Source organism: Vicugna pacos, chromosome 15 (genome assembly GCF_048564905.1).
Source record: "Vicugna pacos chromosome 15, VicPac4, whole genome shotgun sequence".
In the NCBI taxonomy this organism is placed as follows: Eukaryota; Metazoa; Chordata; class Mammalia; order Artiodactyla; family Camelidae; genus Vicugna; species Vicugna pacos.
Genome location: NC_133001.1, coordinates 29460196 through 29479889, shown reverse-complemented (window position 1 = coordinate 29479889; position 19694 = coordinate 29460196). Strand labels below are relative to the sequence as shown.

Below are 19694 nucleotides of genomic sequence, written 5' to 3'. Positions count from 1 at the left end.
GCCAGAAACATAAGGACTTTATCTAAAGGACATTAAATGTGGGCCTTATGAAACTCTTTAAACTAATAACATTTGAGTCCAATTTCCCTTTCACCATGGATTTTTTCATTTGAGAGTGTCCTTACAACTATATTCCTGCATGTTTATTGATAAAATGATGAACCTGTGGCTTTATTCATGTGCTCATCTCCTTGATGTCTGTTCCATCCTGAAAGTCTGCTTAGATTCTCAAGATCAGAGCTCATGCCTAACTTTAGTAGCAAGAGATAAAGAGCTTTCAGACAAGGTAAACAGGAAAGGAGTTCTTGCAGATGTGGAAGAAAAATAAAGGAAAAGTTGAATGCATGAGCAAACTACCATATTGCATAAGCAAATGGTAATGCTCCCCAGAAGCAAAAGACAAAGAGTTGGCAGAGATGTATCATTTGTTGTAAAAACAAAACAAAACATACCAAAGTGAATGAATAATGTCAATGAATTCGGGCATAAATGCTCAACTGCTTACTAACATGGCTGATACTAGAGTCTTCCACAGCCCAGCGTGTTTAAACATCTTGTAGTTTTGCAGAATTTGTATCGTTGGGCTCCAAGTGAAAAACGTTTCTGATGCCACCCACTGTGTTGTAACCGTAATCTCAATCATCTCAAAACACAAAGGTGCATCTGGCTCTGAGGCAGCCTGCTTTGCCCTCCAAGGCTGTGGGGATTGCATGCAAGATGGTGATAGCCTGATCAACTTCCTCTCTTAGGAGGAAGTGGGGGCCGGCCCAGTGTTGGCAGAGTGACATTGAGGAAAAGGAAAACATCCAGTGAACTACTTGAGATCCCCCAAATTCAATTCAGTAAGTAATTATTGAGCATCTATTGAGTACATTGTACAGGAAAGGAAATAACATCCTTGCTGAACTGGAGGTTATTGTCATGGTCACAGCAGGGGTTATTACTCCCCGTACTTTTTTTTGGCAAAGGACACCTTTGATGGATCCTGTGAATAATCTCAGATCAATCAATAATAATCAAGGAATAAGGTTTTAAAATACATAAAATAAAGTTCATAAGATTTTAAAGGAAATCAATTATACTGAAAGTCATCAAACTATTAAAAAAAGCAAATTTGCAATACAGTAATATATGTGCTTCTTTATCAATGCTTTCAATAACAAGATCAAGCGGTGAGTTTAATAATTCCTGTAGTTTCAAAATAGTGTTGATTGTAAATGGTATTTTGACAAATCTGTCCCAACTCAATGTGATATAAAAATATCAGTAATCTCTATTGGTGATAAAGTCACAGGTACTGTTAGTGCTTCTATGGTTTGTTGTCCACATTCATAAGAAATAAATGCTAAATTTCAACTAGAGGTTAATATAAATAAATGTGTAGTTTTTTTCTCCTCTAAGTTCATAAGCTTGTAAATTCAATTCCCCTGGACTCTGTGGACCCCAAGTTAAGAACTTCTCATTGGGTGTGTGTGTGTGCACGCACAGGTGTGCTTGTGGGTGCATACACGTGCTCACATACATGTCCTTCAGAGAGGGTAGCATGTTGGAACAATAAGTTACCGAAATAATTGAAATAGGAAATAGAACAGGATAAGTTCTCTAGGACTAGAGCAGCAAAGTGCTACAGGGATTCAGCAGGGAGAGGAAATCTGAAAAGGCTTAAAAATAAGTAAAGGGGAAGAAAAGAGAGTGGAGATAAGGGAGGCAGGCATTCTACCTTCTGGGCCATCCTTTTTTCTCCCATCCTCCTCTTCCCCAGTTTATTAAACTGACTAAAGCTAGCTTACTCTTGGAGCTAGCCTTAGGTGGAGTATAATTTAGAGCAGTTTTCTTTTTTTAATTAAAAAAATTTTTTTTAATTAAAAAAAACTCTTTAGAGGAGGAGGTAGTTAGGTTTATCTATTTCTTTATTACTTATGGTAGAGGTACTGGAGGTTGAACCCAGGACCTTCATGCCTGCTAGGCATGCACTCAACCACTGAACTATACTCTCCCCTGATTTAGAGGATTTCAGACAGTTTGGTCTCAGGGTCTCTTTGCACTCCTATGAATGACTGAGTACCCAAAGAGCTTTTGTCTGTGTGGGTTATATCTATAGATATTTTTTGTACTAGAAATTAAAATTGTGAAATTTTAAAATATTAATTCATGTTATATATTCACATAAATAGTATTTTTTGGTGAAATGTCACTACTTTCTATAACAAAAAAATATTAGTGAGGAAGGAGACACTGTCTTATATTTTAGTATTACAGTAAGTATTAAGTATGGAGCAGAGGGCAAAATTCTATGGATTTTAAAGATAATTTTTAGCATGTGTGGCCCAGTTCTTGCTCGATCCCCAGATACATTAGGATGATAGAGCCTCAGTTCTAAAGCGTCCTTCTCTGGAACTGTCCTTCTCTGAGAAGCACCTTTAAGAGAAACTATATTGTGTGTTCATGAAAGTCAGAGTTGAACATTTCTAAGAAAGTAGTAATGGTCAATGAAAGGGAAAACTTTTTCTTGCTCTACTCACAATGCTTCTGACACCAAACATGTGGGTGGTTTTCCTCACGTTAAACAATTCTGACACTAACTACCCAGAGTTAGCACAGCCCCTACAGGTTCAAAGGTTTAATCCCACAAGAACACTGCCCCCACCACCCCACCACCCTGCCACTTCAGAGACCAGTCACCCATGCCAGGGTGTGGCCTGTACTTCTGACCAACCAGCTATAAATTAGGGCTTCCCTCCTGGGGTTTGATAATTTTCTAGAACCACTCACAGAACTCAGGAAGACGCTTCATGATAACGGATACGACTCAGGAACAGCCAAATGGAAGAGATGCACAGGGCAAGCTAGTTGGGAGAGGATGTGAAACTTTCATGCCTTCTCAGGGCTCGTCACCCTCCCAGCACCTCGATGCGTTCACCAACCGAGGAGTTCTCCGAACCCTGCCACTGAGGATTTTTATGGGGGCTCATTGCATAGGCATGGTTGATTAAATCATTAACTACAGGTGCGCTCTCTTCCTTCCCCAGAGGTTGGGCTGAAAGTTCTTCACCTCTCATTACACGGTTGATTCCTCTGGCAATCAGCACCCATTCTCCAACAGTTACTTCATTAGCATAAATTCAGGTGTGGTTCAGAGGGGCTTATTATGAATCACAAAAAAGTCTCCTCTCACCCCTTTTGGAAGCTCTGTGCCAGGAACCAGGGATGAAGAACAAGTATATATTTCTTATTATATAGCATAATATCCCAGTTCATTAATTCCATAGACAGCAGTGCCTGTCACCTACTATAGTACCTGATTCATAGCGAATGCTTAATAAATATTTGTAGAGTGCTGAATTTTTTTTAAGTGAAGAAAACAGGTTTATTAGTGGAACATTTCCAGTGGTTAAGAAGGGAGTGGATCAATCTGTTCAAATCAGACTACTTGAAGTTTGACACTGAAGCTCCTTGTCAGAGAATAGTCATCTGCATATAACAGGTACACAAATATGCTGAATGAATAAGTGAAATTTCTGCTATATGGTGAAACTTCCGATTGAGCTGTGACAGGCAATGTATTTCATGCTATTATATAACATATCCCATTTAATCTTTGAAACAATCACGTGAAGTAGGCAACACTGGATTACCAAATATGGGTTTAGTGCACCAGCAAAACTGGGGCACCCAAAATTGTTTGGAGAAAATTGATATCTGATGTCTTATTTAAAAAAGAACTTCAGAGTACCATAGTCAACATTAGAAAAATCAGAACCATTTCTACATTACATTTAGTATTGTTTCCATTTTAAATTATATATTGGGGAGTGCTTTGCATTACTAAGAGTGTCTAAAATTCCTCATCTGACTCTGGAAGAAGATGTTATGATTCCTATCTTACAGAAAAACAAACCAAGGTTCAGAGAGCTTAGTAATTAGCTGAAGCCACACAGCTGGTTAGTAGCAGAGCCCACTATGATGGTACTCAATGTTACGACACGTGGTATGTTTATGATGGTACACACGAATTTTGTGAATCTTGTTGGGCCTTCTTTATTAGTTTAGTGCTTTAATTGAATAAATAACAACAGTTAACCTAAATATCTTTTTGATCCCTGTTGTATTCTCAGCACCTAGAACAATATTCACCTAATTTTTAGTGATTGAAAGAATGAATGCTGGAAAATCATCAGCTCAAAATGATTGTGGTTTGTATTAGATTTGAGGTCAACCAAGGGAACATGAGAAGGAAATCAAGCAGACCAAGGAAATTCTGATGCCCTTTGAGGTTGCTTGGATTCTCTGGACAAGAGTCCCTGGATGTCCCCACTTTCATGATCTTTAGCATGATTCCCATTTTGGGATCTGTGATCCCAGATTCTCTTAACCTTATAAAAGGTGTGTCAGGCAAAGAAGTATGATTCAAGGAAATGGATTCTTTGAGTCATTTAAGAAATAATTCCTGAGAATTGTATGATGCCATACTGATGATAAAGGGGACAAGGGAAAGGTAAAATCTAAATGGGCCTCCTTTTCTCATTGTTTTTCTTTCCAACATGCAGAAGTAGGGAAGCTGAATTTTAGCTTATGGTGTCTCTATAACCTATACTAGAGGATCTCAATCATTGGTATGCATAAAAATCACCTGGGAGAGCTGTTTAAAAATTTACCCTTGTCCCCAGAGTCCCTAATATTATAGATGTGAATGGAAAGAGGAATCTGCACCTCAGGTGATTCTGATGTTGGTGGTTTAGCCACTATGCTGAAAGAAACACTACCCTTACACAAACTTGAGTAGATTAAGAAATATGAATTGCAATCGAGTCTTTATTTCTGCCATCCACACCATGGCCAAGACAATCGCCCTATTCTTAAATTTGCCCTTCTCCCCAAAACATCAACAGCTCCTGAACTGAATAGCACTCAGGTCTTAGTGTAATTTTCTGCCCAAACCAATTTACGCAAAAGTATGAATAAGATTTAAATCTTTTTCATTAAAAAAAATTTATCTTAAGGTATTAGGATGCTTTCATTACACTTTAGTTTTATTTCTTTTGGTGGGTTGGTGGGGAGGGGAGCGGGTGGACTAACCTGGCATGATGTTTTAGTCTAATTTAATTGCTGGAGGAATTATGTCCATGTCCCTCTTCTGCCTATTGAATCATTCATTCTAGACCCATCCTGTATCTTTGTGAAGCCTTCCTCATAAACTTACCCACAGGAAGTATCCTTTATGTCACCACCGTCCTTTCCACGTTTCAGTTATAGCACCCATCATCTCATACTGGGATTACTTAATTAATTTTTGTATCTCAGCTCTACACACAGTGCCTGGCAAATAACACGCACTCAATAACTGGAGAGAACGAATAAATGTCAGAGTCCAGGCCGAGAGTTTCTAAAATCAATGTTGACTAAGAAACAAAACACGGAAATGTCAAAGGCTGAATGTCAGGCATAAAGGAATAAAAATAACCCCTAACAGCACGGAATACTCCTGAAGGGATCACCTGTCCCATTTTCTCGTCACTTTTTGGCCTTTCCTGACACCCTAATTTCCCGCTCACTAACTCGTTCTGTTTCCTTCTGAGGACAGGTCAGGCAGGTATCCCAGTTCAGCTGCTCTGATTGGCTGGCGATGATTTCATTGTTAGGGAACATCCGGGCCTTTCCCCTCCCCGCAACACTTCCCCCAGAGCCCTGCCTTCCCAGTTTCCCTCTCCCGCGTGCGCCCCACCCGCAGTCTAAAGCAAAACAACCGCCTCTCCCTAGATCACTTCTTGTCCTCGCTGGTGCCATCCCTTCCCGTCTCTACGCCTGAGTGGCGTTTATAGCCTCCAATGAGGGCCTGGTAGGACTTTGTTAGCCAATCAGCAGACGACCCCCTGCAATTCGGGGTGGGACTAGGCTTCCACACCTATAATTGGACGGCCCGTTGCCTCCTTTATGGCGTTTGTTTTACGCAAGACTTAGAGGTCAAAAATAAAGGGGCACAGCCCTCACACAACGGGAAACAACCCTACAGACTCTCTGGGTTTGCCCATTTTCGAACACTAGCCAATCGCTTTTCGAATACTTCCCCGCCTTTTGCGCGTTCATTTAAAAAAAGCCGGTGTGACGGACTTGGAAATTGGTTCGGTGACAGACATGTAGAGAAAGCCAATGACTGAGAGTTCGGGCCAGGAGGTAGAGCAGAGGCGGGCCTGAATGAAGTAAATGGTAATGAAGGGTTGGGTCTCACTCAGTGGGCGGTGTTTGATGGATAGTTGACCTTGCCAATTGAAGGTGGTCACTGACGTCCAATGGGAAATTAGGAACCCAGAGGCGGGGCATTGTGGGCGGAGAAAACTAGGTATGGAGGTACTGGGGCCGCCGGAGTGGGAGGGAGGGCGATGATTGACGGGCCGGCCAGCAAACCGCGAGCAGCGGGAGGCCGCGCGGCGTCAGTACGGGTAGGAGCTGGGGGCGGGGCTCGCCGAGGGGCGGGGAAGGACAGGGAGCGGGGAGGGGGTTGCAGAAGGAGCCCAGCGGCTGCTGCTCAATGGCGGAAAAGCCGCCGGTGCTCTGACTGCCTCGTCCCCCTACAGTTGCGGGGGAGTTTCCTGCCGGCGCGGCTGGCGTCTCTGTTTCTCAGGGTTCGGTGGCTGGAAGATGCTCCAGAGAGACGAGGCTGCGGCGGAGGAGGTGGCGGCGGCAGAATCGGCAACGGCGCTAGGGTGGAGAGAAGGCGGCAGCGGCGGCGGCGGCGGCGTGCGGGGCCCGACAGTGTAAACAGCCCCGAAGGCGGCGGAGGCGGTGGCCGAGACCCCGAGGGGGAAGCGGCGGCTGAGGCAGGGTCGCGCCTCCGTTGGAAGCCTGGGCTGAGTGCAGCAGGGGACTCTGCGGCGGGCGCAAGCGGACGCCCTAGACCTCGCCTCCCTCCCTCGCCCCAGGTAAGGCCGCTGGGCGCTCCGCCGCGGGGGTAGCGGCTCGCGGGTACCGCCGAGGCCCCGGACCGTTTTAGGGGTGTCGCCGTGCGGCGACTGGGGCCTCTGCCCGTCTGATCCTCTTCTCTTTCCTTCGGCTGCGGAGCCTGCAGGAGCGAAACCCCGGGCCTGGCTCCTGGCTAGGCCCCTTCCCCAGCCGCCGCCTCCGCGCTCGGCCGAGGCTGGGAGAGGCTCATGGCAGGGAAATTTAGTTTGCTCCAACGCCTGGAAGTAAACTGCTTGTCCCTATTCTCTGCGAGCATCTTTCACTTAAAAGCACTGGGGCTACACCAGGCCTTAACTCATCCCTTCCTGGTGCATGCCTATTTGAAAACACTGCTTTTTCCCGTTTGTTTCCTCATTAGCTTCTGCCCTCCTCTGCGCTCCACTTCACTTCCTTGTTAAATCTTTTTTCTCACTCTTCTGTCTATGCGTCTCACCATCTCCTTCCTCCTTAGTGGCTTTAAATCGTTTCTCTTTCTCTTCTCAGCAGACTCCGGTCTTCTCTTCCCTGCCTTCCCCAGCAGTCCTTTTTGGATGTCATTCTTTTTTTCTTTTTCTTTTTTCTCCACCAGTGAAGCTCTTTAATGAAACTGCTATCGTCAGTATCCCAAATCTACTAGGGACCCATTAAGAGTATACTCACCAGCTTTAAGTGGCAGGTCAGTTTTTTTTATAATGTAACCGAGCCTACCGTCTTTAAAAAAACAAAAAACTAAAACCAGAAAACAGATTGTATTATTAGAGTGTGAGAATAACCCTGAATTTATTTTAAAAATGAAGGGCTCAATGAGAATTGGAAATAGTTATTTCGTTTTTTTAAGTCTCACGACCTCTAATGTCAGATTGAGCAGATCTAGAACATTTGCCCGTCTTGTTTGGCGAAAATGCTTCTTAAACATTTGATAGCGGTTCACATTAATCAGTATTCAAGTTGGCTTAAAAACAACTTGGAAACTTTAGAAAAAAGACATTATTAAGAACAACTAGGAAGTTGTCTTGATGAAGTCTCTATTAAAGACCATTTAAAATAGGCTCCACATGTTTAATGTATCAAAATAAATTTGGCAGGAATCTTGTAAAGGATTATTTAGGAATTTGAGTAGTCTTCGTGTTATGTAGCTATTTTGGGAAAAACATTCTTTTTCTGTTAACAAACGTTTACAACTCCTGTGATGGGGGAATTACCAAGGTTTTTTGTGGGATTAACACAGGAACTCACTTTATTTGAGCTACTCCGTGGATGTAGAAGTGGTAGGGTAGACAGTGTAAATCAGTATGTTTTAAGAGATGGAGAAACCTGCCATCAACACTGAATGTTAATAGGCATTATTTAATTTACTTTCTCTGCTGTGCAATAGCGAAGTTCTTACTGTTGGCCTACTTTCAAATAGAGCGTTTCTAAGGAAGTAGTGAGGCAGGTTATTCTATTTATTGTAAGTCTTTTCCAAATATACAACCTTTTAAAAAATATATTTGAAGTTATGCTATTAAAATGGTAATTTCTTAAATATTTTTGTAGACTCCCTGAATGGGCATTGGGTTGTTTCAGTAGAACTTTTATTTGGTATTTAGAACAGATTTTGTTAGTCAACAGATTTTCTTTCAAGGATAATCTTGATTTTTACTGTGCCTCCTATGGCCTCTCAATGTCTTTCTCTTTTTTTTAATCGTTGTTTGTGTTTTCTCCTCTTCATTTATTTTTGCTCTCATAAAAAGTCTTACCACAGTTTCTGCAGTGGTTCCTTATGTTCCATTATCAGCATGGAATAGTATTTGTATTTGCTCTTTCATACCCCTTAGTTAAGATTTCCCCAATTTCTTATATATGATCCTTCGGATTTGTTCATGTTGTAATTCTCTTAGAAGTGACCAGCACAGCTTTCAACACCTGTTTTCCTATACTGGGTGTCTGATTTCCAAAGAGACTCTAGGAATAAGTGAACGCCTTTTCAGTTTGTCTGATAGTTTTGTCAGTAAATACCGTTTTATGTTAGTAATTCATGTATAATTACCAATTCCCTTAAGAGTACATCATATGGAGGAATAGTGTAGTGTCTGAATAGCTGTGCTTCTAAGAACACCTGATTCACAAGTTGGAGAAGGTTAAAAAAGTGGCTGTCTCTCTTGTACTTTTTTTTTTGTGGAGTCCTTTGAATTAAAATGTGATGTTGATAAACTATCTCTTGTAGAATTTGCCATAGTATTGTTTAACGACTGTGGAGTTTTATTAAAAACTGGCAGAGCCAATAGTGGAATGATTGCAAACATGTCCTTGTAGATGGATTGGTAAACATTTCTGTTACTGCACATGATACCAGAGTGAATTTTTTCTCCTTTCACATTCATTGGTGTTAGTTACACAACTACGTTATGTGAATATTTGTATATTATATGTAACTATTTTAAAGTATTTTTTGATATTATCTAGCATAGAAAGTAATAAAGTAGTATCATTCTAACTCTCCAGTAGTCCATAAGATGTTAATAAAGTGAATAAAATTAACTTATTAAAATATAACACATGGTATTTTACTTTTTTGTAAAATAGACCTTTCATAGTTCACTGATAATAAGCAAAAGTTTTAGTTGGGAAACAACTAATAGTATCAGTTCTAAAGTTAAAAAATTTTTTTTAATTCTGAAATTCTAATAAAGTTTATTCAAGTAATAGCTTAAAAAATTATAATTAGTGGTAAGAGAATTTGGGGGAATATGAATTTGCGTTGATTTTTCACGTTGTACTTGATTCTTTTAATTTTTTCTCAGTGAATTAATTTCAGAATTTGGATTGAAACTGAATACTGCTATGTATATTAGTAGCTTAAAAGTTTTATTGTAGAATGTATCTTATATATCATTATCAGCAGACTTGTGGATTAGGAGGATTGATTAATTGGAGATATGAGATACGATTCCTAGAAACTGGGTAAACTCTGTAAGTGTAATCTGGGTTACTTCCCATCTCACTATCTTGTACTCAAACAAAACAGTGAAGGTAGATTTGGGAATATTGATTTTTATATTTTTTTCTTGACGTAAGATTTATAAAATGACAGTTTGTCATTAACTTCTAGAAACTGATGTAACAAGTATAGGTGAAAATGATACAGGAGTTTCATAATCTGTTTTTGTTTTTTCCTTGCTTTTGGTGATACTTGTTTATATCAAAACATTGATTTAAAATAACTTTTGGTCTTTTAAACTAATTTAAGTATGCTGATATCTCTGATTAGCCATCTTGGAATTTTTTTCAAATGAAACATTTCTAAGGTGATTTATTTAACCTTCTTGTGCAGATTTAACTTGAGTTACTTTTCAACATTCTATCAGGTTTGACCCCCAAACCAAACCACCATTTAGACTAACAGGAGTGATTTGATCAGGTAGTTGAATCAGTGTTATAAAAATAAGTCTTCACTAAATTCTTGATAATGTTATGAAATTTTCCAGAAGTGTAGTCTATCTACTGTAGTTTCATTTCTTAGGCTTTGTGACGATTTTGAGATTTAGTTTTTAGTATCATCTAGCAACTGTGGAAACAAATGCTATGTGGTAGTTCATACTTTTTGGTTTTTTTCCAGAGAGTTTTATTTCTCCCCTTCAATTTAATGTTTATAACGTACATAAGCATTTTTCTCTAAATTATGGCAAGTCATTACACAGGGAATTTCTCAAGTAAAATTTTTTCTTTCTGTTTTGCTGTAGCTAACTTGTACAGTATTTTAACATAATGATGCCCTTTGTAATAATATACTGAATTTGGAGACCCTAGTAGCATAACAGTCAATTGTAGTATTTTAACTTGCTTTTATATATTTAGACATTTAACATGGTTTGCAACATTTAAAGCAGAATTTGCCATTTAAAGATTTTATGACTTAATAAATAGCTTAATAGTGCTAGAAATGGATTCAAAGTTTTCTTTGGAGTATGTTGAAATATCAAGATTATATTTATTGGCTTTGAGTTGGTTTATTTCTTGAAAATTAAAGATCTTAAAGTTTAAAAACATAACACTAGTTGGAAAACTGTTTTTGCATCCTTTTGAACAAAAGATTTACTAAAACATGGCCTGATATTCAGAGAGGAGAGACAACCATTGGAAGACTCCTGTGCTTTTTGTCTGTGTAGGATGACCCCCCACTTCAAAATAGACTGTGACTGAAAGGTACATTTGTATGAAAGAAACATGAAAAGCCTTTTCCTTCATGGAAGACTTTTTAAATGTGGTTATGTAATCATTAGATATAATAAATTTGTAACATAAGAAAAAACCCAAGTGAATAGATTTTGTTTGCTACATAGGCAATAACCTGAGAAGAAGCAGATTTGATAAATTTGTGAAGTTCTGAAGGATTTCAAAGCGCTTTTAAAGCTTGAGAGTAATGTTGCTAATTCTTAAGTAATAGTTGCATTTTCTTGATGTAGCTGTGTGTAAGTGCACTCCTAACGTTGATAAGGGAGTGGTTAACATGTTCTTAATGAGTAAGAATCTAGGAGTGTGCATATTACTCATGAGTGCTTAACCTAGATAATGAACTGGCGTTATCTGCTGAACGCAGGTAGCCCTTAGTCTCTTACAAAGAGGAAATAATTAAACTCAAGGCAACTGTAAGTGATAGAATGCATGGGAGATCAAGCTTAGATATGGGAGGCTTCCTGTTACTTGTACTCACTCTAGGCTACGGGCCAACTGAAAAGTAAAAAATTTAGTATAACTTAATAGTATTTAATAACGTTTAGTCTGTAGGCTACCCTCAACCCCCTCCGCCAGACCTCCCCAGCCCCCATTCTTGCATTCGCTGAGTGCTTTCTTATATGCAAGGCTCCATTCTAGGCTGGAGGCCCAACAAAACAGACTAAATCCCTGCCCTCATTGATCTTATATTCTGGTAACAAACACTCTTCCTCAATCTTTATTACAACTGTGCTCCCTTTGTAGATGGCTTAAATTATCAGCGGGAAATTTGGAATGTATGGTGCTTTTTACATTTTGCTTAGAAGCTCTGATTAGAACTTTATTATTTTTAACGAGAGAGGGAAGAAGAGTTTTTCTGTAACTGGACAAAAACTGGAATATGAAAAGAGGAAGTAGGAAGGGAGAAATACTGTTGTACCTAAGATTAAAATGTGAGCAAAAGATGAAAAAGAGTTACGTTAGGCATGAGGGAAGCTGGGGGAAACACCATTTACTGTCCAACCTTGGGTAGATGAGTTCCTGGACAGGAGAATGGGAGAAAAGATGGGATACTGGTAAGAGGGTAAACAGGACTTTTGACAAGTCTGGTTTAATGTTCCTATAAAATATATATTGTCATTTATATTTGGAAATGATCCTGTTGTTTCTGTTCGTTGGTGAATATAGCTGAAAGATACAATGTCTGGAAATAGTGTCACTGATTTGTGACTGCTAATCTGCTAATTTGACAGTTCTGTTGAAGACACAGCTATGGAATCAAGGGGGACATAGCTGATGGAGCCAGTCCGTCTCTTAGTTTATTGTGGGCAGATTGGTCTGTACATCGTCACTACCCCGTTGATTCCATAGCTGTGGTGTATTACTTGAAGTTGTGCCTTTTTTCCTGCATTGTAAATCTGCATGAGGATATTGCACTTAGAGATGAAGCGGGTGCTTAGTTTTCTGCTTTTTGTTCTGTAGCTTTACTAATGATGGTCCAGTTTGGTAAAGATGTCTCTTCTTGAGTTTACATAAATATTGCACACTTATGATAAGCACGAGAGATCCTTGATCTTTGTTTTTATTTTAATGCATAATTGTCTCTTTTGCTTTCATTTGTGAGTCATTGATTCCAAGTCTCATGTGATTCTGCTTTCTATGGTGAATTGAGTTTTTTTTTTTTTTTAATTTTAAAGCAAATCAACTTGTGTTTATTTCAGTGCCCCAATATAAAAATGAACACTGGTTCCATTCATGACCTAAGAGACCTCCTTTATAGTACCCGAATAAGCCTTCCAATGACTAGTTTTGCTTTTAATACACTTTTGTAACTGTATTTATCCCTTTTATCAAAATGCTGATGTGCAAAAGAACTTGAATTTTTTAATATATTAAATTTAGTACTGTAACTCAGACCAGGTTCACTAAGCTGTTCAACATTTGGACATCTTTGAGTGCCTATATTTTAGACTAAAAGACAAAACAAAAACAACCTTACTTGATTCCTTAACTAGTCAAGTGTAAGGTATATTTTGAGTATCAAGGAGTAGAGATATATAGTTAATTACAGAGAGCTGGCTGGAATAACATTGATCTTGTGTTTTTAAGAGAACTGAAAACAACCTAACAAGGTAAAAATAAGTGTGATGGTTAATTGGTTGTCTGATGTTTTGGCTAACCAAGTTTGAGATGCTAGGTAGCAATAGCTTCAGGAGTGTACATGAAAGATGGTCAGAGGGGTTGGCCAGTTGGTGATAAAAAGAGTGTTTTTAAGGCCTTAACTCTATTACTTGAGAGTAATGCCTTTGAAAATGATAAAATCCTTCTTACTGTTGTATGGAGGAAAACTGTTCTATATCCACAGGCCTAGGTGAGAATTACTGTTTCAGAAATGTACATCAGCATCTTTTCAACAGATTTATATACATATTTCTGAATTTTGCTGCTCTGTGCATTTTAAGTAACACTGTAGGATGCTTAGCACTGTTTATTTGCATACGTTTTTAAGTATATAAGTGTGCAGAACTTCTGTGCTTGGAGCGGATTATGTTTCTGGAGAAAGTTACAGGAGGAAGGTGATTAGGAGCATTGACTCTAAAGTCAGACTACTTGGATTTGAATACCTGTTCCACCACTCTATATAGATGGATAGCTTAAAGCAGTTTACTTAATATTTGTAAGTCTCAATTTTCTCATTTGTAAAGTGAAGATGTTTCATAAAATTGTTGGGTTGGGATATTCCATATAAACTCATTACCATAGAGCTGTGGAACGTTATAATCATTAACAGACGGTTGAGTGCTTTCTCTTACTGCTGTAATTGCTGTCACTGCTACTACTAAGTGACGTGGTAAGTTGTATGTAGCTAATCTAGGCTAGAAGACTGAGGTTCCCACTGAACCTTTTAATGATTCTGTGACTTTGTGATTTATCATGTTCTTTTTAGGATTTAGTAGCCTTAATCTGTAATGTAATATTTTTACCTGAGTTAAGGAAGAGGGCTGGACCATAAGATAGCTTGAGGTCCTTTGACTCTTAAATTGAGTTCTGTTTTAAGATTGTTATTTAAAGTGTAAACTACATAAGGACAACAGCTGTTTCGTATGCAGATTTATCCATGTATCTATATTGTATTCTGCATTTACTGAATAAAATTTCCCATAAAATCAGTATCTTTTACGGGAGGATAATAGGGCAAAGAGGGGAGAGAGGTTTGCATTTCTTCTCAAAGATTTGATGCTTAACTTGTTAAAGGTATGAACACAGGATTCCTACTGTTTAATTTTTATTTAGTAAATAAATACTGTCTGCTAGTGTTAGCTGCTTTAGGTAACAAAGATTACTGAATCTGCCATGTGTGGGATGAGAGAGGGAGTAAACGTGTATGGATTATTAATTATACAAGGTAAAAAGTAAAAATGCTTAAAGTGATTATATTTTATATATTAAGAATCTTTCTAAAATATATATAAATCAAATGGCAGTTTAACTAGATTACCTTGTGATTTGCCTTGTTCTCACTTTTAGAAATCAGATGCTTAAAAGGAAAAACAGCAGGGTTGTAAACTTCAGAAAGTTTCTTTTGGGTTAGTTTTGATAGGTGACTTGAGAACTTTGGGGGAAACTAGGACTAATTTAATATTTGGGGAGGAGAGTGATGGATAAAATAAATTTTTTTTTTGCATTTTGGCCTTTTTATTATGAAATTTTAAATCCTTTATTGAACAGTACACTGTAACAGTACACTGAGTTTCTATATACCACCACCTAGATTCAATAGTATTTTATATTTTTGCCGTATTTGCTTCATCCATATAATCTTGGTGAACCATTTAAAAATAAATTATAGACATCATGTCACTTCATTCCCAAATGTATGAATACTTATGCCTGAATCTTAAAAAAAGTGACATTTTCCTCTATACTTACAATGTTATTATCATAGATAACACAATTACCTAATCCCCAGAAGTCATGTAACCCCCAGTCCATATGCAGTTTCAACAGTTGGGTTAAGAATGTCTTATATAGCTTTTCTCCCTCCATACCAAGGTCCAGTGAAGGATTTACATTGCATTGCATTTGCTGTTATGTCTCAACTCTCTTTTAAACACCACTTTTAAAAAATTGACTCTTTCTGAAGAGACTAGTTATCTTGTAAAATGTCCTATATTCAGAATTTGATTGTTTCTTTGCGGTCTTGTTTAAAATTTATTTCTTTTTCTTCTGTAAGCTGTTAAGTTAGAGCCAAAGACTGCGTTAAATTCAGGTTAAACATTTTGGCCAGGATACTTCATAGGTGATGCTGCTTCACATTACATCATATCAGGAGATACCAAGTAATTGATAGTCGTCACAATATTAGTGGTGCTAAGTTTGATCACTGGGTTAAGGTGGTGATTGCTAGATGTCTCCGTGCACAAAAAACATTTTCTCTTTTGTGGTTACCAGGTAATTCATGGCATATTTTATTACTGTAGAAATCCATTTCTCTTTCAGACTTTCACTTAATGGAATTACTGTTTTCTTTTTTAAAAATGGATCCAGACAGGGGTTACCAAAACATAGTTCCTTGGCCAAATTTGGTCTGCTGCCTGTTTTTGTAAATAAAGTTTTATTGGAACACAGCCATGCTCATTTGTTTACATAATGTCTGGCTGCCTTCCCACTGCTATGGCAGGGTTGAGTAGTTGTGACAGAAGACATATGGCCCTGCAGAGCCCCCAGTATTTACTGTTTGGTTCTTAAAAGAAAAAGGTTGCTAACCCCTGATTTGTATTACTTCCTTTTTCTCATTATATTGATAGTAGTGGTGTAAAATTGGTGTATATATGTTCCCTTTCCTGCACCCTGGTATTATTCAAAATATAACTGCTTTTTGGACATGGTTAAAATTGTGATGTTTTTGCTTATGTCCCCAAAACGATAAAATATACCCAGTTTTAGTGCTATACATGGTATACAGAATCATACGTTAAAAACAGAAATATTTCAGATATAAAAAGTTATAACGACAGACTTGTGGTTACCGGGGGGGGGGGGGCGGGGTAGAGGGTGGGAAGGGATAGACTGGGATTTCAAAATTGTAGAACAGATAAACAAGATTACACTGTATAGCACAGGGAAATATACACAAAATGTTATGATAAATCACAGAGAAAAAATGTGACAATGAGTGTGTATATGTCCATGTATGACTGAAAAATTGTACTGAACACTGGAATTTGACACAACACTGTAAAATGATTATGAATCAATAAAAATGTAAAAAAAAAAAAGTTATAACGAACAGTGAACATCAAAGCACCCACTACCCAGCTTAGTTAGGATGTAGAACGTTACAAGTATAGTTGAAGCCCTTCTGTGGTATTCCTGGATTCTCCTTTCTTTCCCCTCTCTTGAATTTTGTGCCTGCCCTCACATACATCATCTCCACGTAAGTATTTCTGTGTAAATAGCATCTAGTACTGTTTTAAGAGATTTTATAGTTTTTGTGTGTGATTATATATAGAATGTCTTTTTATACAATTAGCTTCTTTCACTTAACACTTCTGCAAAGTTCTTTCCCGTTGCTATGTTCCTTTTTTAAAAAAATAGTATTGTATAGTATCCCATTGTGTGATTGTAACACATTTTGTCGAGTCTCTTTGAATAGACATTTGGGTTGTTTTTGTGTAAGTAAACAATCGTGCTGAAACATAACTGACACCTCTTTTTGTGTATATGTGTGAGATTTTTCTCTAGAGGACAAAGTTAGGAGAATTGCTGAATTGTAGGTTATTTTTATGTTACAACCTACCTAGATCTTTGCAGTCTCCAAAGTGACTACCAATTTATATTCTCACCAGTGGTATATAAAAGTTTCTATTGCCCTATATCAATATCAGTGCTATCCTATATAAATATAATGTTGGCCAAACATGTAACTTAAAATTTTCTAGTAGCTACATTGACAAAAAAGGTGAAGTTAATTTTAATGATATATTTTATTTTATCTAGTATATCAAAAATACCATTTTAGTATGTAAAGAGTACAAATTGATGAGTTATTTTTGTATTCTCTTTTCTATTAAATCTTCAAAATATGGTCTATGTTTTATATTTAGTAGCAAATTTCAATTTAGATTAGCCACATTTCAAATTTTTACTAGTCAGAAGTGGCTAGTAGTTGCTGTATCAGACAGCACAGCTCCATATCTTTGCCTTCATTTGGTATTAAGGATCTTTTTTCCCCTTAAATCTGAGAGAAGAATGATGTTTCATCGTAACTTTAATTTTGCATTTACCTATTACTAGTGAGGATGAACGTTCTCATATGTTTATTGGCTATTTGAATTTCTCCTTTTGTGTATTTGCTATTATCAATTGCCCTATTTCCTATTTTCCTATTTGTGTTTTTCTTAATGTCAAAATCTTACACATAAATACAGATTTACTTTGCCGTTAGAATGCTGGTGTTTTTGTTAATTGTGTTAGAGTTTTTAGGGATTAATTAGATGATGTGTCTATAAAATGACACATTAAACATTTTGACTTAAAGGCAGTTTTAAAATAACTACAAAAATATTTGGATTGAAGTGAATGCTAAAAAAAGTAATACTTGACTGGTTATTGGGGGAGAGAGGAAGGGTAAGGTGATTGCTTTATACTTCAGGTAAACAGTCCTGTGTATATATTTCCTTTTCTCCATACATTCTTCCCTTAGCTTTGTCTTGATGCTTCTTTCCTCAAGTCTAACCCCAAGGACCCCTAGGAAGAGCTAGGCTGAATGGATTCTGGCCTAGAGCCAAAGATGTTCTGAAAAAGGGCTATGGAGCTAGACTGAGGTGGGAGTTGGGTGTGCTTTAAGCTGAGCATCTGGAAGCAGACCAAGTGATAAATTCATTAGTGTGCCCGCTCTCTGCAGTTAAGTGGGTGTAATTGGCTAGGTTCTTTCAGTGTGAAACACCGCTTGTAAAATGCTGGAAATCAAGAGCTGCTTGTGCTTAATAAATGTTAACAGTAGATGATAGAGTTTAATCAGTCTTCCAATATAATATTTTCGTAAATGTTGGAATGGCTGACTAAGATACATTTTCTTGAGGAAATCTCTTTAATGTAATGTGTTATTTTATTCAGTACTTGCTAGGCGCCAAGGTCACAAGTTAGGGTATGAAGGGATAAGGAAGGCAAAAATCTTAAAAGGAATATGATCGTACAGGAGTGGTGAGCGGGTGGGATGAAGGGTTGGGGGATGGCATCAGGGGTGTTATTTCTTAGGCCCCTTGAATGATGTGGTTATCTCAATTAGAGAAGGTAGGACAAATTGACTGTGAGGTTGGAATGGGCATGATGTATTTGGCTTGTGTAAGTCCTAGGCAGGGCAGGTTAGAGAAGAAGGTTCCAGACTGGATATTTTGTGCTTAATTCCCTTTGAGGAGTGGGAAACAACTTTTATCTTCTTGGGACAGTTGAAGTATATTATAGGGAAATCCAGTTGGTGGTAATCTGCAGAGTAGATCGTAGGAAGGGGAGGTTGAAGTCAGGCAGACCAATTAGGAGGCAGTTAGATAATCCAGACAATATGTGATGCTACTCAAGATTATGATGGAGAATAAGTGAGACACTTAAAAGGAAGATTTGATGGAACGTGGTGACTTGATGTGTGGTGGTTGGATTTATATAAAAGATTTACAGTTGAGGCCCAAGTCACTAAAAGAGGGATTATGAATAGGTAGGTTAATAAGTAGTTAGATTGGGATATAAAAGTGGTTTGGGGGCAGAGATGAAGGTTTTGATTATGTTATGTTTGAAGAGATATGTAAACAGCCAAGCTTAATGATTAAAATCTAGACTAAAATTTATCTGAGAAGTCAATATGCAAGTGATGCTGAAGCAGTGAGATTGGATCACAGGTAGATACTGTGATTTGAGTTGGAGGCTACTTACTGTTTTGGGGGGTCCACTTTCTCAAATTTAGGAGGCTGAAGGAAAAAGAATGAATGTGAGTGATTGTGAGTGTTTTGATTTCAAGCATTTTGAAAGTCAGCAGAAGTGTAAAGTTTCAGAAAGCGAGGAGTTATCAATAGCATGAGGTGTCACAAAGCACCACAAGGGCTTCTTGAGAAGCCTCCTTTTTAGGACCAGATCGTTTGAGCTAGTTCTTTTAAGCAGGAGCTAACTCTGCCAGGCAGAACGTCGGTGTTTTGAGTTGTTTTGCCAGGAATATCAGTGATTTTGGTACTGATGCCATTATAAATCATATCTTGAGAAACATTCTCTATTTGAAACATTCTAGATATGTTGGTCCTACTACAACCATGTGCCAGGGTAAAGTAAATTCGCTTTGGAGGGTATGAGGACTGTGACTGTACTGCAGAGTCTGCCACTGCACTAACTACTCACAAACGGAGGACATACGTGATTAAATAGTCAAACCTACAAATCAGGTTTTTTGTCTGATTTTTTTTCTTCATTTGCTTTTTATAATCTGGAGCCATTTATTTATGATGGAGGAGAGAACATCTGCAAATAAAATCATGTAGCCCTGTACTTACTTTATTGTCATTGCTAATAGAAAAACT

General features: G+C 38.0%; 1 protein-coding gene across 4 annotated transcripts in view; it reads left to right on the top strand.

Annotated features, from left to right (window-relative positions):
* The first annotated feature begins 6498 nt into the window (after positions 1–6498).
* PPM1B (protein phosphatase, Mg2+/Mn2+ dependent 1B) overlaps positions 6499–19694 on the top strand; it is a 73200-nt gene continuing 60004 nt past the window's right edge. For 3 of the 4 annotated variants that reach the window (XM_031672623.2, XM_006211448.4, XM_006211447.3), the window contains exon 1: positions 6499–6917. The gene's annotated coding sequence lies outside the window, so the exon portion shown is untranslated. The remainder of the gene's footprint in view (positions 6918–19694) is intronic. The other variant, XM_072937786.1, reaches the window with a different exon arrangement.